Below are 20,191 nucleotides of genomic sequence, written 5' to 3' on the forward strand. Positions count from 1 at the left end.
TGGGATTAGGTGAGTGCAGGTGAGTGCTCAGGGTTTGTCTCTTTTGCTGTTCTATTTGCTTAAATTGACCATTCTGTATCATCATTTCCTGTAAATGTAGTTTAATTCCTTGTATTGACTTTTCAAAAACATTAGTTTCATAACTCTTATAACACCTCCTATGTTTTTATTGTGATGCAGTAAATTACAGGTTTTAATACTCAAGGTTTTGTGGGTTTTTTTTAATAATGTCACGCTATTATTTGTGATCATGTCACTTCAGTGCTGCCTGATTTCCTTGGTTGCCTCAGCCCTCGTCCAGAAGTAGCAATTTGTGACAGATGGTGTCTGCCCCAATTTCCTACTCCATGAAATTGCTATATTAAATTTGGACCTCAATAAAACAAATGTTTTCTAATTTAGAAAAATGTATTCAATTAGAAAACTCATTTCATGAGTGGCCCAATTGCAAATAAAGATTTCCAGGATTAACAAGGCATACCCCATCTGTCACATATTGCTACCCCTAGACCCAGGGCTGGTGAATTGTGCGTTTGGCAAATTGCGGCAGGACAGCAAAAACTTGCTATGTAGATGTCAGTAACTGCAACTGGTAGGAAATTGGGACCGGGAGCAGTTTGTAATAGTACAGCCTGACAGTACAGAGGAGATGTTGGATGTCACCCCCCACCAGACATCAGGCTACGCACATTAGGGACAGTGGCTGCCAGGCCAGCTGGGCCCTGGGCTGGGGCTCCAGCTGGGGGCTGGTCTTGGTCTCTGTGGTGAGCAGGCTACTCTGGGAGCAGGAGAAGGTGAAATCTGGGGCAGGCACTGGAGCAGGTTCTTCAGCAGCCAGGAGCCCACGTGCTTGTCCGTCCCTGAGCAGCTGAGGAGCACAGTGTGCAGCTGGTCCATGCACCTGATGTAGCCACTGCTGTAGTGCTGCTCTGTGGCCAGGTTCTGCTTGGTGGTGGCTGCAAGAGATGGGTCAGCGTCAGAAACAGCTCAGCAAATGGGGGGGCCAGGAGCTGTTGTGGCAATCAGCTACAAGCCAAACCCACAAACCTGACAGTCTGCAACATCACCATCAGTCACCCATATGCCACGCACACCTCTCCATCCCTCCTCCGTATGCCAGAGACACTCATCTATCCATCTCCATTCACATCTCTGTTTCTCTCTGATTTTCCATGCAGCGCCCAACACAATGAGGCCCAGACCTGAGTGAGGCTTTTGGGTGCTGCAGGACTGGAGCTGTAGGGTGACAGTGTGTCTCTGGGCATCTCTAGTCTCAGCCCCTTTTCTCTTGAGCCTGAAGCCATGACTCTGAGTTCACACCTCTCAGGCCCAGACTCCCTAGCCCCAAAGACACCCGACTAGCCGCTCGTGCTCTATGCTCCCCTATTACAGCAACAAGAATCTCCCCAAAGTCCCCATGAAGATGTGGAAGGAGCAACACCTTGATCCTGGAAGGCAGCATGAACTCTCCTCAGCATGGCAGGGACCATCCCTGGGGAAGACAGATCCTATGTGACCCATAGGAGACCACGGGGAGCAAGAGATTGTAACCCACTGAGCCTGATAGGAGGCGTGGACCCTCCCTCTGGGTGGCATTGGGGCAGACAGATCCTCCCCCCGAGATGGATCCTCACCAGTCCATGCAATACTACAAGGTGCCAGGGAGTCATTACCCAGGGTGTTGCTCTGTTGCAGGCTCTCCATGTGCTACACTGTTATCTTCAGCATGTCAGCTTTCTGCAGCTTGGATTGCTGCCAGGAATGGGGGAAGGCACCATTAATGAGTGATGGAGGTCAAGGAGTTGGGGTGTCCCAGGTGGGACAGTGCCATGTGTGTGTCCGTCCACCCCCTTACCCTCCCATTTGGGCAGTGACCCCTGGTGGCTCTTTCACACTTTAAGAAAAGAGCCAAATGCCGCTGTTCGTCACAGGGTAATTTTATTTAACATAGAGCATTCTTCATCAGAAATTTACAACCCCCACTTTGCCAAGCACCGGCCCAAGCCGGCGCAGTCTCACTGATGACAGCAAACACCCCAGAACATACACAGCCAAAGGGAAGAAGCTTTAATATGAAGCAATGAGATGCCGCCTAGAGAACCTCGTGAGGGGCTGTGGGGAAGCAGAGAAAGTGCAACTAACTGCAAGGGGGAAAATCATAATCCACCAGGGAGAAAAAATGACTCCGCTAGGATATCACACCAACTCCAGCCAGGCTGGGGTACCCAGCAATTTGGGATTGGGGCAGGAATTCTCCCCCTCCCTGGCCTGTTCATTGCCTGGCAATTTCTAGGGAAGCACAAGGCTAGAGAGCCCTGCACAAACACCCTAGCCCACTGTGACCAAACCCTGTATTCACACCCTGCACACTCTTGTAACAATCTTTGGACAAAATATGCCTGCCCTTGTGAGGTAGCATTTGAAAAGTAATAATTCAGTGATCAATACTATCATGGTGAAATGGATGTAGCAACAGTCTGTGTAAAATTATGAAATTCCCCCCATAGGGTGTTAACGGCACGAGTTCCAACTCACGTAGGCAGATTAGGTGGAACTGGTCAAGCACACCTGTCCTAAAGAAAGGGATGTGTGTCTGCCTCAATTTGCATATCAGCAGTAAACTGAGTCCACAGAGGACAAGAGAGGGAAAAGCAGCATTTCAGCAATCATAGGTGAAAAGAAACAGCACAGAGCCTCCTTCCTCCACCAGACTCCATGTCTCCTTGCTCTCGGCATGAAATAACTTTACCTAAGGTGGGAAAACGCTTGGGAAAATGCTTTTCAAAGGGTGACTGAGCTATAAAAGTGAGGGATAAAAACACCCCAAGTTCTCTTTCACTACCCATCTCCCTTTCACCTAAGATGATCAGAGAAACAGCAGTTGGACCATGGAAGCAGATCCTGACCTGAGAGTTTGGGCAGCAGTATTACCGGAACCTGTGGGAAGGGACTTCACAAGCCTAGTTTGTTAAGTTTAGAAAACATTTTATCTTTATTTTTCTTGTAACCATTTTTTACTTTAATGCTGCTTTTACGCACTTAAAACCTCTCTTTGTAGTTTTATTCTTGAACCAAAACTAATCCAGTGTTGTGAACTGTGTGGATAATTCCATTTAAAAGGGCAGATTTATGTATATTGACCTCCTAGAGGTACAACAGACCTAACCTATCTGGCCTGTCCCGGAGAGGACTGGACAGTGCACAACACATTTTTGGGGTAAAGTTCAGGACAGGGAGTGTGCTGGAGTAGCCCAGGTCTGATGGAAACCAAAATGTGATTGGTGAGTTCTGACCGGCTGCTGGGCCAGCGCCGTTAACCATCCACAGACACTCATGGGGAGAGCAGGGGAGCTGCACGCTGACAGGCTGTTTGTGAGCGACCTAAGTCAGAGGTTACAACAGTGAAGCCCCTCACTGGTCTGGATTACACCCTGGAACATCATACCCAGCCCATAGCGAGAGTCCCTTAGCTGTTGTAATGCTATAACATGCTCCCCAGAAGAATCTGTTACTTTGCTGTTGAGTGTGTTGGAGTGAGCTCACCATGTACAGTAACAAGGGCAAAAGGAGGGCCGGGGGGAGGGGGGTAAGGTCTAGACAAGGCTGCTCTTCCCTCTCTGAAATGATGTAGTGAGCTTCCAAACCCCCACTATACACCCCACTCCTTAAATATTCTGTCTTCATTCAGGTGTTTACATACACGTGACACAGCTACAGAGATATGTTCACAAATTGGTCTGCTCTGCTGTGCTGATTACCTGAACTGGCCACCCTTTCCAATTATCTCCAGGAAATGGAGTTTCATACCTTTTAATTCTGTACTTTTCAAGAAACCTTCATATCTTACTCTTATAACACTTCCTAGGGTTTTATTGCGACTCTCATTTACCATATTTAATACATTATTAAAAAACAAAACATCATCATGATCATGTGACTTCTCTGGTACCTGAATTGTTGCTTGGCACAAATGTATACTTCTGGACCAGGGGAAGGGCAAACAGCAGTTGCTCCTGAGAAATCTCTTTCTTAAATTTACACACAAGTAAAACAAGATTTTGCTAATTTAGAAAAAAATGTATTAAATTAGAAAAGTCTCATTTTATGAGTATCCCCATTTAAAATAGAGATTTCACCAAAGTTGAAAGTCTGACAAAGTCCAACTCATCTGTCAAAACTCACTCCCCCATAGACCCAGGAATGGGAAATTGTGGGTGTACCAAGTGGTGACAGGGCAGCCCCCCCACCAAAAAAAAAAACCACAACCACCCTAGTTGTCTAACTGCTAGTGGTAGGAAATTGGGATGTTGCAATTTGTGATGCTACATCCCTATCGCAACCTCGTCTGCCCCGCTGAGCCAGTTTTGTACCCTGGAGGTAGTCACTACGGCGTAACAGTGCCATGGTGCTACAGAGAAGATGGGGCCATATTTCCCACTCCTGAGTCACTCGGGTCCTCACCTGTTTGGGTCAGCTGTGCCCTGGGCTCAAGCTCCAGCTGGAGGCTGGGTGAGGGCAGGTGGAGTTTGCTGACCTCAGGCTCTGTGATGAGTAGGCTGCTCTGAGTACAGGATATGAGGAGGTTTGAGGGACACCCTGGCTGGGGCGTTGCTGGCCAAGGAGGGTGAGACCTGCGGCAGGCTTTGGAGCAGGTGGTTCAGCAGCCAGAAGTCCACATGCTTGTACATCCCTGAGCAGCAGGTTGTGCACTGGATGTAGCACCAGTGTAGCGCTGTGGGGCCAGGCTCTGCTGTGTGCTGGCTGCAAGAGACAAGGCACAGTCAGAGATGGTGCAGGAAATGGGGGCCCGGAGGTGACAGCGCGAACAGCCATGAGCTGAACTCACCAACTTGCCAGCCTGTGACATCACCATCCTCCCCTTCAGCCCTCTGTCCAACCCTTCAGCTACCCATACATCCCACTCTATGTCAGACACACCCCTCCATCCATCCATATGCCTTATACACTCATCTCCCACCAAATGCATCCCTCTGTCTCTGATTGTCCGTGCAGTGCCAAGCACAATGAGATCTGGACCCTGAGCAAGGCTTTTGGGTGCTGCAGTAATGGAGCTATGGGGTGATAGCGTGGGTCTGGGCAGCTCTAGTCCCAGCCCCACTTCTTTGAGAACCCAAATTCTCTACAAAGATGGGGTGTGGGAGGAGCACCCCCCTGAGCCCAGCAAGCCATACGCATCCTTCCCAGTATGACAGAGACCATGCCCATAGGCAGATAGATCCTGCTCAGCCCATGGGAGACTGAGGGGAGACTGAGGGAAGAGGGTGCATGCCACTGAGCATGACAAGTGACATGGACTCTTCCCCAGAGCAGATGGATTCAGCCTGGAGCATGGGAGGCGGCAGGGTCATTACCCAGCATGTGGCCCTGTTGCAGGCTCTCCACATGATCTCCAGCATTTTGGCTTTCTCTGCCTTGGGCTGCCATGAGGAGTAGGGGCAGGCACCAGGTGTACAGGGATTTGGGGGCTCAGTGTCTGGGAGCGGTGTCAGGGTTACAAGGAGCTTTAGGGAAGGATGCAGACACCTACATCTGGGCGCAGGTGGGAATTCCAGGTGGATTAGACAATAAGCACACTCATACTGGGTCAGACCAATGGTCCAACTAGTCCAGTATCAGGCAGTGGCCAGTGCCAGATGCTTCTGGCAGTTGAAGGTTTAGGGACACCCCACAGCAGGGGGTTGCATCTCTGACCATCTTGGCTGAGCGTTGTTGATGGACCTATCCTCCAGGAACTTAGCTAATTCTTTTTTTAACCCAATTATATTTTGGCCTTCACAATAGCCCCTTGTGATGAACTCCACAGGTTGACTGGGTGTTGTGTGAAGAAGTACATCCTTTAGCTTTAATTTGGAGATATACCTATCTCATAGAACTGGAAGGGACCTTGAAAGGTCATCGAGTCCAGTCCCCTGCCTTCACAGCAGGACCAAGTACCGTCCCTTATTTCTGCCCCAGATCCCTAAATGGTCCCCTCAATGATTCAACTCACAACCCTGGGTTTAGCAGGCCAATGCTCAAACCACTGAGCTATCCCTCCCCGCAGACTTGTGTGAAACCTGCTGCCCATTAATTTCATTGGGTGGCCTCCTGATTCTTGTGTTACGTGAGGGGTAAAGAACACTTCCTTATTCACTTTCTCCCACCATTCCTGATTTTATGGACTTTTATCGTAACCCCCCTTAACTATCTCTTTTCTAAGATGAACATTCCCAGTCTTTTTGATCTTTCCTCCCATAGAAGTTGTCCCAATCGTTGTGTTTGACGCCCTTTTCTGCACCTTTTCCAATTCTAATATATCTTTTGTGAGATGTAGTGACTAAAACTGTATGCAGTATGTATAGTTAGAATTATGTTTTCCAGTGGGCATTACTTTGCACTTATCAACGCTGAACTTTACCTGTCATTTTGTTGCCCAGTCACCAAGTTTTCTGAGGACCCCTTTGTAACTCTTCACTGTCAGCTTTTTCAAGATAGTTAAGTCTCTTTCCAGAAGTTGATAGGTTGTGAGCAAGAACTGCTATGATGAGGCATAGTGGGAGAGTCCCTCTCTGTGATAATATATAGATCTCTTATAGATCTGACTATGCAAAAGTAGAGTTAGTTAGACCAAAAAAGAATTTGTAGAGCAACTTGCAAAAGACAGAAAAACTAACTGTAAAAATTATTTTAAGTCTATCAGAAGCAGGAAGCCTGACAAACCAACAGTGGGGCTACTGGATGATCAAGATGCTAAATGAGTGCTCTTGGAAGACAAGGCCATTCCAGAGAAGCTAACTGAATTATTTGCATTGGTCTTTACTGCAGAGGATGTGATTCAGAGGATCTGAGCCATTCTTGCTAGGTGACAAATCTGAGGAACTGTCCCAGACTGAAGTGTCAGTAGAGGAGGTTTTGGAACAAATTGATTAGTTAAATAGTAATAAGTCATCAGGATCTGATGGTATTCACCCAAGAATTCTGAAGGAACTCATATATGAAATCGCATAACTGCTAACTGTGTTACGTAAAGGAAGGCCCTCACATACCCTTTTTGACTGCCACTGCACAATGATCTAACAGAATGTTAGAAGCCATTAGTAAAGGGATAGATGAGCCAGAAAATATCCTAATGCCACTAAATGAATCCATGATTTGCCCACACACTGACTACTGTGTGCAGTTCTGGTCGCCCGATCTCAAAATAGATTCATTAGAATTGGAAAAGGTGCAGAGAAGGGCAACCGCACTGATTATCGGTATGGAAAAACTTCCTGTCATAAATATAAAGGGAAGGGTAAACACCTTTAAAATCCCTCCTGGCCAGAGGAATCTCCTGTGACTGGGCTGCTCCACTGGCTTGGATGAGTCCTCTGCAAGCACAGCAAATAACCAAAAAAAGAGCCATCGCTACCCAAAACCTGTGCTGTGGTGTGAGCTCCTGCCCTCTAGCTAAGTCTGCAGTGAAAAATGATATTGACGAAATTTCTTTGTGCCCGCCCCCCGCCCCAGTATTACACAGTAACTGGTTAAACATTTTTTCTACTTATACAAATAATTCGATAAAATGTGTTTTATCATTACTTTAGAAGTGGATAGAAAAGGTAAATTAATTTTAAACAATAGGATTATAAATTTAGCATTTAAAATAGTGTTAAATATAAAAATCTGTTTTTCATTAATAAGGGGTCACTCTCAGATGCTTGCTGCCTGAAAAGGATCTCCAATACAGAAAGTTTGTGAACCCCTGCTCTAGTCACCACCTGGATCCAAGCTCGCCCTGGGGAGGAAATATTATACCCTGCCCTGGATATTAACATCCCTATCCTGCAAGCAGCTATCTTCCCCTGTCCCCTGACACACAGGTGATCAGGAACCTTCTTGCTAACCCAGTTCCACCTAATACAGGAAGGACCTGTCTCCAGTCAGGAGGGCTGGACTCAAAGCTCTAACTGAACAGTTTCTCAGGGATGCTTGCAACTGCTCTGCTCCCAGCTGGACTGTTGTTACCTGGAGCCATCTATGCCAAACAGAATGGACTTCCCTGGTCTCCATCTCTCAGGTCTTGGCTCAGGTCCTCCTATGGCAGGAAACAAACCACAAAAGGAAAGTTATTGCCAGAGACCGCATTGCCACAGGCTGATGCTCTTGCTTCTCTAAAAGGTTCTGTCTGACGCTCCCCACAACAACACTCCCCCAACAGTCTTAGCTACAATGAAGGGGCAGCTGGATGTTCCTGTACTGTGAAAAACAGCGTCCAAAATAGTCACCGCTCACAGGAGACTATTGGCCCTCTTCCTTCTGTAGCCTGATCTATAGATTATGAATAAAAATTCCTAGTTATCACTTTGAGGGTTGACAGGTTCTTATCCCAAGATCAGGCCCAGTATTATTAAAATTATTATATAGTTGGGAACACCGATGTGCACAGGTACAACACTCACACTATAGGAACGCTTTTATATTTACATATAAATAATTTATTAATACATTTTGCAAAGTTACACACACTCTAACTCAATAAGGTAGATAGAGATAATACAGGAAGTACATTAAAATATCCATACTCACACCATCCCTTTCAGCACAATCTGAAATGTTAGCCATCATCTTCCTCATCTTCATCAGTGGCCATCACTCTGGCCCTTCCCAAGGGCTACATCTCTCTCCCCTGCTGCCCTGGGATGCCACTTTTATAATATGTTACACTGATGTTACCATGTCTAATGCATATTCAATAGGGGTTTCTACCCTCTTCCTTATTTGTATTTCCTCCCCTTACCAATGTTAAGGTGTCCTTCTTCTATAGGTTAGTGTATTTATGATTTCACCCAATTATCATATATGTCAATTTGTTGCCATGGCACTTTTGCGGTCGGATGTTCCATCCAAAACTTTCCAGAAGCTGGTGTTAGTTCATGTTCTGTGGTTGGCTCATGTGATTATGGACAAAATTCCCCCCTGCACTCTACTTCCAGTTCCCCAAAACTTATGAGTTACCTAAATTTATCTATGCCAAAGTTCATAGGCCTCAAGCGTCATGCTAACTGCTGAAGCCAATGTCTTACAGGATACAGGCCTGTAGGTTCTTTGCATTACTGCTACATATAATAAATGTATAATAATGCAAAGCAGTGAATATAATAGAGGTAAGATGGCCTACTGGGCCACACTTCTCTTTATGCCCAGAGAGGACCGTCACTTGCTAGTAGGCTCATGTTCTCTGAAGGAAACCAAGATCAAGTACAGAGAAGGAGAAAATGGAAACCAGTGACTCAAACCCAGTAATGTTTAAGAGGAGACAGGCAAGGGCTGAGCATCTCTGTTTACAGGCAGGTCACTCTCCTGGGAACCAACCTTCCTCCGGGGAAGACATATGCCCTGTTTTGACTGTTGGGCCTGCAAAGTTTTGTAGAAACAATAGTATCAAAGCAATTCTGTTGTGCAAAGTAAATGAACAGACAGTAAACACAGCACTGACATGACCAGCTTCAATCATCTTCCCAGATAAAAAATGTTTAACCTTGTCTTAAAAGAAAAATACAATATACAGTTATACAATTTTTAGCCCTGGTTTTTAATTCAAAGACATATTTTAAGCCTCACATTAGCTACCAGTATAGGGTAATTATTATTTGAAATTTATACCCATTAAAGAGCTTTGGTTACTGCTTCAAAACTAGTTTAATTTGATAGGTAATTTATAAGAAATTTATTAATAATCTGGAGCTTCCTTGGAAGTTTTTATTACTGGAGAAAGTAATAATCACCAGTAAAACCCAGTATCTGCATTTTAATTTCATGTGTTACTTTCCACATTATCTTGATTCATGAGACTTTTTGGCTGCCTGTTTAAATATTTAGTACGAATCAAGCAATTTTATGTACTTATGCAGTGTGACGGGTTGGATCACAGAAACCCGCTTGGGGCTGCCAACTGATGTGCCAAGACTACTTCTGTCCCTGCTTTCCCTGCCAGCTTGGGACTCCAGTGCCCTGCCTGGTTTGAGGCAAACCCAAACCCAGGTCTGAACCACGTCCCCTAACAGTTGTAGGCTTAATTGAAAGTAGGTTAAGAAGTGTTCCTGTCTTTAACACTCAGATGCTCAACTCCCAATGGGGTCCAAACCCCAAATAAATCCATTTTACCCTGTATAATGCTTATACAGGGTAAACTCATAAATTGTTTGCCCTCTGTAACACTGAGAGAGAGAGATGCACAGCTGTTTGCCCCCCCCCCCCCCCGGTATTAATACATACTCTGGGTTAATTAATAAGTAAAAAGTGATTTTATTAAATAGAGAAAGTAGGATTTAAGTGGTTCCAAGTAATGACAGACAGAACAAAGTGAATTACCAAGCAAAATAAAATAGAACATGCAAATCTATGTCTAATACAGTAATAAAACTGAATGCAAATAAAAACCTCACCCTTAGAGGAATTCCAGTAAGCTTCCTTTTACAGACTAGCCTCCTTCTAGTCTGGGTCCAACAATCACTCACACCCCCTGTACCTACTGTCCTTTGTTCCAGTTTCTTTCAGGTATCCTTGGGGGTGGAGAGGCTCTCTCTTTGGCCAGCTGAAGACCAGATGGAGGGGTCTCCCAGGGGTTTAAATAGACTTTCTCTTATGGGTGGAGACCCCCTCCTCTCTCCTATGCAAAGTCCAGCTCCAAGATGGAGTTTTGGAGTCACATGGGCAAGTCACATGTCCATCCATGACTCAGTTTTTACAGGCAGCAGCCATTGCTTACCTGCTACCTTGAACCTCCTCATGTAGACTTCTTATGTGGATTGGAGCCTTCCAAGATCCATTGTCCCTTAAGTGCTTCTTGACTGGGCACTTAATTTGCACTTTCTCAAGAAGCTGACAAAATGCTTTACAAAGGCTACTTAAAAATCAAGCCAGTTCACAGCCAATATTCATAACTTTGAATACAAAAATGATACATGCATACATATAGGATTAATAGATTCAGAAGATCATAACTTTTACAGAGATATGTTACATGGCATATGTAGCATAAAACATGATGTCATATAGTTATGTTATATGTCATATAGTTCTAGTTATGTCATATATACATTCATAAGCATATTTCCATAAAGCCTTATGGGGGGCACAGTCACACACACATCACCTACTAGTAAATGGCTACTGGAAAAATATCCTCTGCTTGTCTTGCCATCTGTAGTGTGGGACTGACGACACATTCCTTCCTTTGAAATACGTGAATGAAAAGCTCTGGCTAGGAGGTAATCAAGCTATTCTGATGATGCTAACACATGACCCCAGTTTGCATATTCCTTTGAAATATACTTGTCTTGGTGCAGCAACAAATTCTAATTCACAGTTACTGGGCAACTTGTTTATACTGCAGACCTTCCCTTCAGTTTCAGAGTAACAGCCGTGTTAGTCTGTATTCGCAAAAAGAAAAGGAGTACTTGTGGCACCTTAGAGACTAACCAATTTATTTGAGCATGAATTGGTTAGTCTCTAAGGTGCCACAAGTACTCCTTTTCTTCCCTTCAGTGACTCCCAAAGGGCTCTGACCTCTAAGGGCAGAAATCTGTCCTGCAGACCGGGCCCAAACAGGGCTTAGCCCTGCTCCTGCTAACAAGGGAGCAGGGGAGCAGCGCGACACATGCTTGCAGCTGCTGGTGGGGTGAGGGGTGGGGTGGGGGAAGATTGCAGCTGGGAAGGGCCAGGTCAGGGTGCAGCAGGGTGGGGGAGGGGCAGGGTGCAGCTGGAAGGGGGATGGCTGCATAGGGTTGCCAACTGTCTACTCACACAAAACCAAACACCCTTGTCCTGCCCCATATCCTGCAGGAGCTCTCTCGCAATCACCGATGGGAGATATAGGCCAGGAGACACTACAGCTCCCACACTGCACTGCTTCACTTCTCCTCGGCCCACCCAGGTTCTCAACCCAGTTTCTGAATTTCTGGTGACCTGCTCCCTGTGACGTCATGTCACAGCCACAGACACAGGCTGAGAGACCCCCCCCGCTAGTAGCAGGGTCCAGGTGTAACCGGGGGGCGAGGTACCTGTGAAGGTGCAGTAAGTGCCCAGTAATCATCATTGCTTACCTTGGTGTCACACTAGCAGTCTGCTGTGTGCTGGCAGGTCATTCTTACTGCCCTAGGTTTCTGATTCACTGGCTTGTTTTGGCAGAAGTTCTTCCTGGGGTTCAGTTTATCAATGGTACTTTTCTCTCCATCTAAATAACATTACCAGTGGTCCGCAAGCTCCATTCAGGTGGTCTGTGGATAGTTCCCTCTAAGGTGTGTGCCCGGGCGGCCGCACACATAAGAATGAAGGGCCACCTAATTAGTGGAGCCAAACAGGCTTGGTTCCACTAATTAGGTGCCTAGACCCTGGAGAAGATGCACATGTAAGGTGAGGTGGTGGCCGTGGGGGGGAATAGGGGATAGGTGGAGGGGGCAGTGGGGTGAGAAGAGGGGTGGGGGGAATTTGGGACATGCAGGGCTGTGGTGGCCAGAGAAAGAGGTGACTTTCCCCAGTTCCAGAGCTGCGGTTGCTGGGGAGAGACAGTCCTCCTTCCCAGCCCCAGCTTGGGGACTGCCACGGCAGGGGAGAGAGGGCACATCCATCACATTAGAAAGGTAAGACTACTGACATTAAAATATGAGTTGTGTACTTTTATTTGTAGAACAAAAAATATTAATTATTATAAGGTTTTTTTTATATAGTGTTTTTATCCAAAGCGCTTTACAATAGTTAGCTAACGGTACAAACAAGATTTGGAAAGATCATTAAGTGGTCCACCGAGACCCTCAGCAATTTTCAAGTGGTCCGTGAAAAAAAAAGTTTGAGAACCACTGTTATAAACCATCATGAATTAGGCAAAGTTCATATGAAAACAGTTATAGAAAGCTCAGCAAACTATAGTAAAATGAAACTGGTACCAAAAAAAAAAGAACTGCACCCATACACAGCTTTGTTCCCACACAGAACAGTATGTCATAGTGTCATCTGCTTTCATCTTCCATTGCAGCAGCATTCTTTGAATTGGGACTTACATGGAATGGTTTGAGGGAGGCCACTCTGTCTAGTATTACAGAGCAGAGCAAACGATGCAGCTTTTTTCTTTTTTAAGGAAATACATTATTATGCATTACAAATTTGCCACACTTCTCTAAACCATTATTGCTGCTTTTGGGATCTATTGTGAAAATATAGCTTACTGAAATAACACTTCAATCTAGTGCAACACTCACTGGAGCAACCGGACATGATGGAACTGAGATGGCTTAGCTGTTATTTATGTTTGGTAATCTAGTCTTTGTTTAAAAAAAAAAAAAGAAGTGGGGGAAACTATTATTCATGCCCAAAGAATGGAGTGGCTTGTGATTCTTAGGGCATTTTATAGGCCCTGTCTTGCAAGCGTTTCCAGCACACAAGTTCCCTTGATCTCAATGCAAGTGCCACATGCAAGTTCTTTTTCGCAAGATTAGGCTCAGAGTATCCTCTCCAGCTTGGTAGCTGCTACTTCATTTTACTAAACAGTCTATTTATTTAAAGAAATCATAATGTGTGTTATTCATTGGGGGAAGGCAGAGAGAGAGAGAGATGAGGGGAAGGAGGGAGACAGAGCAAGACAACCAGCATGCAACAAGTTGCCTTTGTGTGGCAATGTTCTTATTTTAGTTCTGGTATTTCTTTTATTTTACAAGTAGTCCTAAGGAAGACCTCTGAACCTTGCCACATTTATGGTTTCAACTCTTAGCCAATAATTCCTTCGCTGACAACACTTTTTCAGTTTGCAGACCAGAAGTAGCTGTTGAAACAAACTGGTTACTCAAACTTCTTTAAATAATGAAGTTACAGGAACTGTCTCAAACCTTGCGCAACACAATTTGTAGCTAGTGCTTGTCCCCTGAAATAGAGGGAGTGCAAAGAGAAGGATTTTTATTTACTCTAATACATTTAAGTTTTCAGGAGCAAGCTTTCAAGAATGAAATATAATTTGTAATAAAATCAAAGAGTTCTGATAACTTCAACCTTTACAAATTAATTGTCTTGTGAGAGTGCTGGTGCATGTATTTTTTAAGAAAAGTTGCTTCAATAGAAGAAAAAGGCGGATTAGTTGGATAGAGCCAATTCAATAACACCGACAGTGAGGGTTTCATATTTTAATTTATAGGACACATAGTTCCAACAAGAACAGGAGGACTTGTGGCACCTTAGAGACTAACCAATTTATCTGAGCATAAGCTTTCGTGAGCTACGGCTCATCGGATGCAACAGTTTGTTTTAGCCCTGTACAACTACCCTTTCATTCCAATATTATTTTTTCATGTAGCAAAATCAAGGATTGCCACCTGCTATTTATTTATTAAATAAAGCTTCTCAGAGTTGGGTATAACATCAGCATTATCATCGTAGAAGACATGCTTTCATAGATGAAAGCATGCTAAATGGACTATTTAATGCAGTATTATATCAGTGGATCAGAAAGGCTATGCTACCTGCTTTTTTCTCCCTTGCAATGTAGTTATTTAAATTATCTGGTCTACTTTTCTAAGTTTATTTTGTGAAAGTGAATGTTCCAGAAGATGACATTCAAGTCTTGTTCTTTGATTAGTTTATTCAATTATTTTAAGTGGAAATTTAATATTTGAAATAAATGTTTTGGGCTAGTTGTAGTATAGTCATATTTGGAAGTCATTGGCCAGTTATCACATCTAAAAATGGAATGCACAGTGTATGCTGCACCCAATAATCTGAAAGGTGCAGACACACACATGCACACACTATTTAGGACATGGCTGCATTATGTAAACATAGTGAAAAACAATCTTTCAGAATTACTGTAGTTTTGTTCTAATATTCTGGTTTTGAGTTCCGCCGAGCCTTTATTTTGTAAAACATTTTAATGGGAGTTTTGTAAATATTTCAAAATTGATTTAGTTACTCACACTGAGGTACCAAGCCACGTAAGAATATAAATATTTGAAATGATAGTGTTTGCTCTTTAGAAAATAATCTAAGTAAGGCATTATGAATGTTTCCTCTTCTAGTGGTAAGAGAGAAGACTTTATAGTAATATAAATGTATCAGAAAGGAAGTAAAAAAATATTAGGAATTGGACTAAAGTGTAAGATAGCATATGACCACATCTTTGCTTAATTAATTTCAGTGTTTCAGCTTTAGTAAATTGTTTCTCAGTTTGTGGAGCTTCTGTATTAATTTCTTTGTTTGTTTGTTTACGATTAAAGGCCCATAGTATTGTACTGGGGAGTGGAATATCAGTTTTGATTTGCAGTAGATTCTAATGTCATTTTTTTAAACAATATCATTGTCTTCACATCCTTCATGTTTAACAGTCATTCAGTAATTGAGAATTTCAGGTTTCAGAGGAACAGCCGTGTTAGTCTGTATTCGCAAAAAGAAAAGGAGTACTTGTGGCACCTTAGAGACTAACCAATTTATTTGAGCATGAGCTTTCGTGAGCTACAGCTCACTTCATCAGATGTTTACCGTGGAAACTGCAGCAGACTTTATATACACACAGAAATCATGAAACAATACCTCCTCCCACCCCACTGTCCTGCTGGTAATTGAGAATTGTTACCAAAGGATAAGTGTCCCTGAGAGAGCAGTAGTCTGGTTAATCCCGTTATGATGTTAAATAAGCCCTTAACCTCCCAGTAAGCAATCTTTTTAGGGACCTAAAGACATGTGCAGTGACAGTGTTGTGCCTCCAGGATTAAACTAAGCAAGTTATTCCCCAAAAGATTTTATTTTGAATGAATAAAGGCATTCTCTTCCCAGCAGCTGGAAAATCACTTGTCTCTGAAAAATGGTGATTCTCTGTTATAAAAGTTTAAAGGTAGATTTAATCTGCTTTTCAGCGGATCCATAAACCTTTAAATGAGGCTATACTAAGCAGGGCAGGCTCCAGGCACAAGGTGCCTGGGGCAGCCAATAGAAAGGGGCAGCACTCTGTCAATGATTGGGGCGGCACGTCCACATCTTTGGTGGCAATTTGGCGGCAGGCTCTGCTTTTTTTCTTTTTTTTTTCTTTCCGCTTGGGGCAGCAAAAAAGCTGGAGCCAGCCCTGATACTAAATAGAAACTGAATGGTATACCATATTTCTAATGGAAAACATCAGGCAACAAATATCATAGAATCATAGAATATCAGGGTTGGAAGGGATCTCAGGAGGTCATCTAGTCCAACCCCCTGCTCAAAGCAGGAACAATCCCCAGCTAAATGGTCCCAGCCAGAGCATACTTGTAGTGTGGGGCCCAAAACTGGACACAGTACTCCAGGTGAGGCCTCACCAATGCCGAATAGAGGGGAATGATCACATCCCTCGATCTGCTGGTAATGCTCCTACTTATACAGCCCAAAATGCCGTTAGCCTTCTTGGCAACAAGGGCACACTGTTGACTCAGATCCAGCTTCTCATCCACTGTAACCCCTAGGTCCTTTTCTGCAGAACTGCTGCCTAGCCACTCAGTCCCTAGTCTGCAGCAGTGCATGGGATTCTTCCGTCCGAAGTGCAGGACGCTGCACATGTCCTTGTTGAACCTCATCAGATATCTTTTGTCCCAATCCTCTAATTTGTCTAGGTCCCTCTGTCCAGTGATGAGCTGCCAAAATCTGTTATAAAAAAGTGCTTATATGCTATTTTATATGAATGTTCAATCAGTTTGTTCTTATAACTTAGCATAAGTAATTAAAGTAGTTAAAGCCTTAGGCCAAGGTCAAGCTAACCTAAAAGAAATGCTAAAAAAGCAGCTACAAAACCAGTTAAAACTGCCCATTATCACTGAAGATAAAAAAAAAATGCAAGAAGTAGAACTGACTGTCTCCCAGAGCAAATCCAGCGCCTGGCAATGGACTATCCATTCAGCAACAAAACTGTCCAGTGGAAAAAAGCAAAAACCCCCACTCAAATTAGAAAATTGAACTTTAAACATGGGCAAGGGCGGTGTTACCAACTGTAAAGGGTATAATTGCTTGCCATTTCTGAGGGGCGGGGTCCCTCTCCGGCGGCACCCAGTTCAGGCTGTATTTCTGTACACCAATAAAAGATGCCTGTGTAAATTGAACTCTGAATCTAAAACTCTGTGAAATCCTAAAGTCAAATCAAGCACCTAAAGGGGTAAAAGCAAGGGTTAATTGTTTTTTTCTCTAACAGTTTGGCGACCACGGCAGGACTCTAGTCGACCATCGTCGGGGCCTCTCGCCTCCAAACATCCACCTGGCACCAACGGGTGAGTTCATCTGGGATCTTTGGCAGCGAGGGGCACCGAGGGGTGAGTCTTAAATTCTAAATTCCAAATTTAGGTTTCTGGTTAAAGTGCACTTGGAACTGGTGTGTGGCCTGATCAGCATAAAGCGCAGCCCAAGGAAATATAGGTAGAGTGCACTTGGAAAGGGTGCGTGGCCTGATCAGTATAAAGCACAACCCAAGGAGAATATAAAATGGGTAATTCTTCGGGCGTGGAAAAGGGGACACCCTTGTCCGAAGTGTTGGGAAATTGGAGGAGGATTGATGGTACCAAGGGGCTAGGGAAAAAGAAGCTGGTAGAGTTGTGTCAGGAGGACTGGCCATTTTTAACCAATGGTGGTAATCCTGCGGAGCGATGGCCAGGCATAGGGATTTTTAATTTACAAAAATTAACCTTTTTACGCCAACAATTGAAAAATAGGTTTCCCAAACAAATGGATTATTGGTATGTATGGGACAACTGGGCTTAGTCACGTGCGAAAGGACGTCCTCTTTCCTCCTCCTTTTCTTAGTCATCTCAGGGGTCTCCAGCCCTGCTCTGTGCTATGCCTGCTTCTGCCCCTCCTCCAGCTTACCCTCGGCTTTCTGACTTATACCCGTCACCTTCTTGCTTGCCAACTGGCCATGCGTTCTGTCCAGGTGACAAGCCTCACAGGGGAAGACTCGGGTAGCCTTTGTGAGTGAGAATATTTAAGAGAAGAGACCAGGGGGTTGGGGGGCTAGTTAAGAAGCCCACCCTCCTTGTTAAATTAGTAGTGGGATAAAGCTGGTGCTCATGGAAGGGATAGTTCAGAAAGAAAAACAGGATCGGGCCCAAGCTGGCAGGCAACAGATAAAAAAATTGGAAAACAGGTTGGAAACTTGGAGGGCATAGTGGAAAAAGAGAAGTAAATAATTACAGGAATGGGAAACGTAAATCCCGAAATAATACTTGGAATGGTAAAATCTAAGTTAATTGGGTGTCGTTTTGGAAAATAAGCAAGTGATTTAAAAAAGGAAAGTAAAAAGTTAACTCTGTAGTTGCTGGAAAGAATTAAGCAGTTGAACTTTGTGAAATACTAGAAAAAAAAGAACTCTTGGTTTCTTTGCAGCCATTTTTAAGGAAAATGGGCCCTTTTCCAAAGGAATGCAATTATACAGTGCTACTTAATTAATATCTTATCAGGCTCCAAGGGGCTACAATAAGTGGTGTCTTCAGGCTCCAAGGGGCTACAATAAGTGGTGTCTTCTTTTTCAGGTTGCTGTGTGTTTGACAGCAGAAGTTAAAAATAAAAGGCAATCAAAAGTCTGGTAAAGTTTATTGTGCCCTTTTTAAAGTAAGAATCTTTAAGCTGTGGATCTAGAAGCAGGCTGGAAAGCATTTGTTTTAATGTAAATTACCTAACTGATAAAGTAGAAGCCACTAAAACCTGGGCTGCCTATGAAACAAATACAAAAAAAAATGTGTAATTCCTCTGTTTTGCCTGCAATTAACAAAAGTATTTGTATAAAAAGAAAATATTTTAAGCAATGACTGACTGCCCAAAAGGGGTAGATCTATGTTCTTTTTGTCTTTCAAAAAATCAGAGAAAACTGATGCCAGTTGAAAAGCAATTCAACATATCATGAAATTACTGGCACAATAGAAATTATGTTCTGTGTTCTATGTTCTGTCTTGTGTTTGTCTTGTGGCCAGAATTGCTGTGTTTAATTTTTCATAGGACAGTTTAGTTTAAAACTAAATAGAAGGGTTAAATCAAAATGCAAATACTTGTTTTATTCAACTTGAAATACAAAGTGTTTGAATAATATCAGAAAAATGTGATATACTAAAGTTTAATACATTTGCTTAAGTAAGAAAAAGAAATTTCATTGGCCAAATCTTTTAATTAAAAAATTGTTGTTAAAATTCTCACACCAACAGTCTTTGGAAGCAAGGACATGAAAGGTTAACCCACTCCCCATATTATACATGAAATCCTTCTGGCTACCTCAAATTTCTAGCCAAAGGGCTGGGGAGGAAGAAAAGCTATTGAACACCAGAGGTTGTACCAAGTAAACTCCTCAAAAGTGGGTGTGCTTGTCCTGGCTTGTTGCTCCAAAGCTCCATAATAAAGTCATTTTCCTAAAAGGGTGTATGTGGCATACATTAAACAATAAGACCAAAGTGCTGTATAATGGACAATGTATATGTGTTCATTTTTAAACAAAGGTGTGTGAGTGGAAAGTAAAAGTTTCCTTTACAGGTTAATAAAAGCCAAGAAGGGAAAAAGAAAAAAAAACAAAGAACGAGCTAATTCAACCCTGTAGCTGGCAGGCTCGGTCCAAAGATAAGACGCTGGCCTGCCCAAGGACACTACTTGCAGCTAGAATTTGGCTGACAGCCAAGAAAGAGGGGGGCTTAAATGTGCCCAAGCAGCTGTAAAATCTGCAAAACACTGCCAGACATTAATAAAATGTGTTAGGTCTCTGTATTTACAGGTGAAAAAAGTCCTGCTCCAAGGATCCTGAGCAAACCTGCCATTTGTTAAAACCAGGTGACTGGATCTACATAAAGGTCCATCAACAAAAGACTACTCTGGCCCCATGCTGAAAAGGCCCTTATTAAGTCCTGCTAACTACCAACACCGCTGTGAAGTGCCAAGGACTGACTGCCTGGACCCATGCTTCTTACTGCAAAAAAAACCCTCCAACCTTAAAATAACTTCACTTTAACTACTGATCAGCCTGTCCCTCCTTCTGGGTTTTTTCTTTCCTCCTTTTGAACAGCAGGGAAAAGGACAAGGTAAAGTGCTAGTCACCTCTCCCTTGTCCACTGACAAAGCTAACCTGCATTCAGTACTTGCTAAAAAAACCAAAGCACTACAGGGTAACGTGCTAGTAACCTCTCCCCTGTATAATGCAAAACCATAACTGTTCCAAAAGAGAAAAAAGAACGCCTGCTCTGCT

At 43.6% G+C, this 20,191-nt stretch overlaps 1 long non-coding RNA gene across 1 annotated transcript; it reads right to left on the reverse strand.

Annotated features, from left to right (window-relative positions):
- Positions 1-894: 894 nt before the first annotated feature.
- On the reverse strand, positions 895-8,641 carry LOC140904457 (uncharacterized). Its single transcript, XR_012156530.1, has 4 exons — positions 8,569-8,641; positions 8,008-8,077; positions 4,462-4,761; positions 895-956 (listed from the first exon to the last, which is right to left on the reverse strand). It is a non-coding gene; the product is annotated as an uncharacterized LOC140904457 (long non-coding RNA).
- Positions 8,642-20,191: the final 11,550 nt, after the last annotated feature.

This window comes from Lepidochelys kempii, chromosome 13 (genome assembly GCF_965140285.1).
Source record: "Lepidochelys kempii isolate rLepKem1 chromosome 13, rLepKem1.hap1, whole genome shotgun sequence".
Lineage (NCBI taxonomy): Eukaryota > Metazoa > Chordata > Testudines > Cheloniidae > Lepidochelys > Lepidochelys kempii.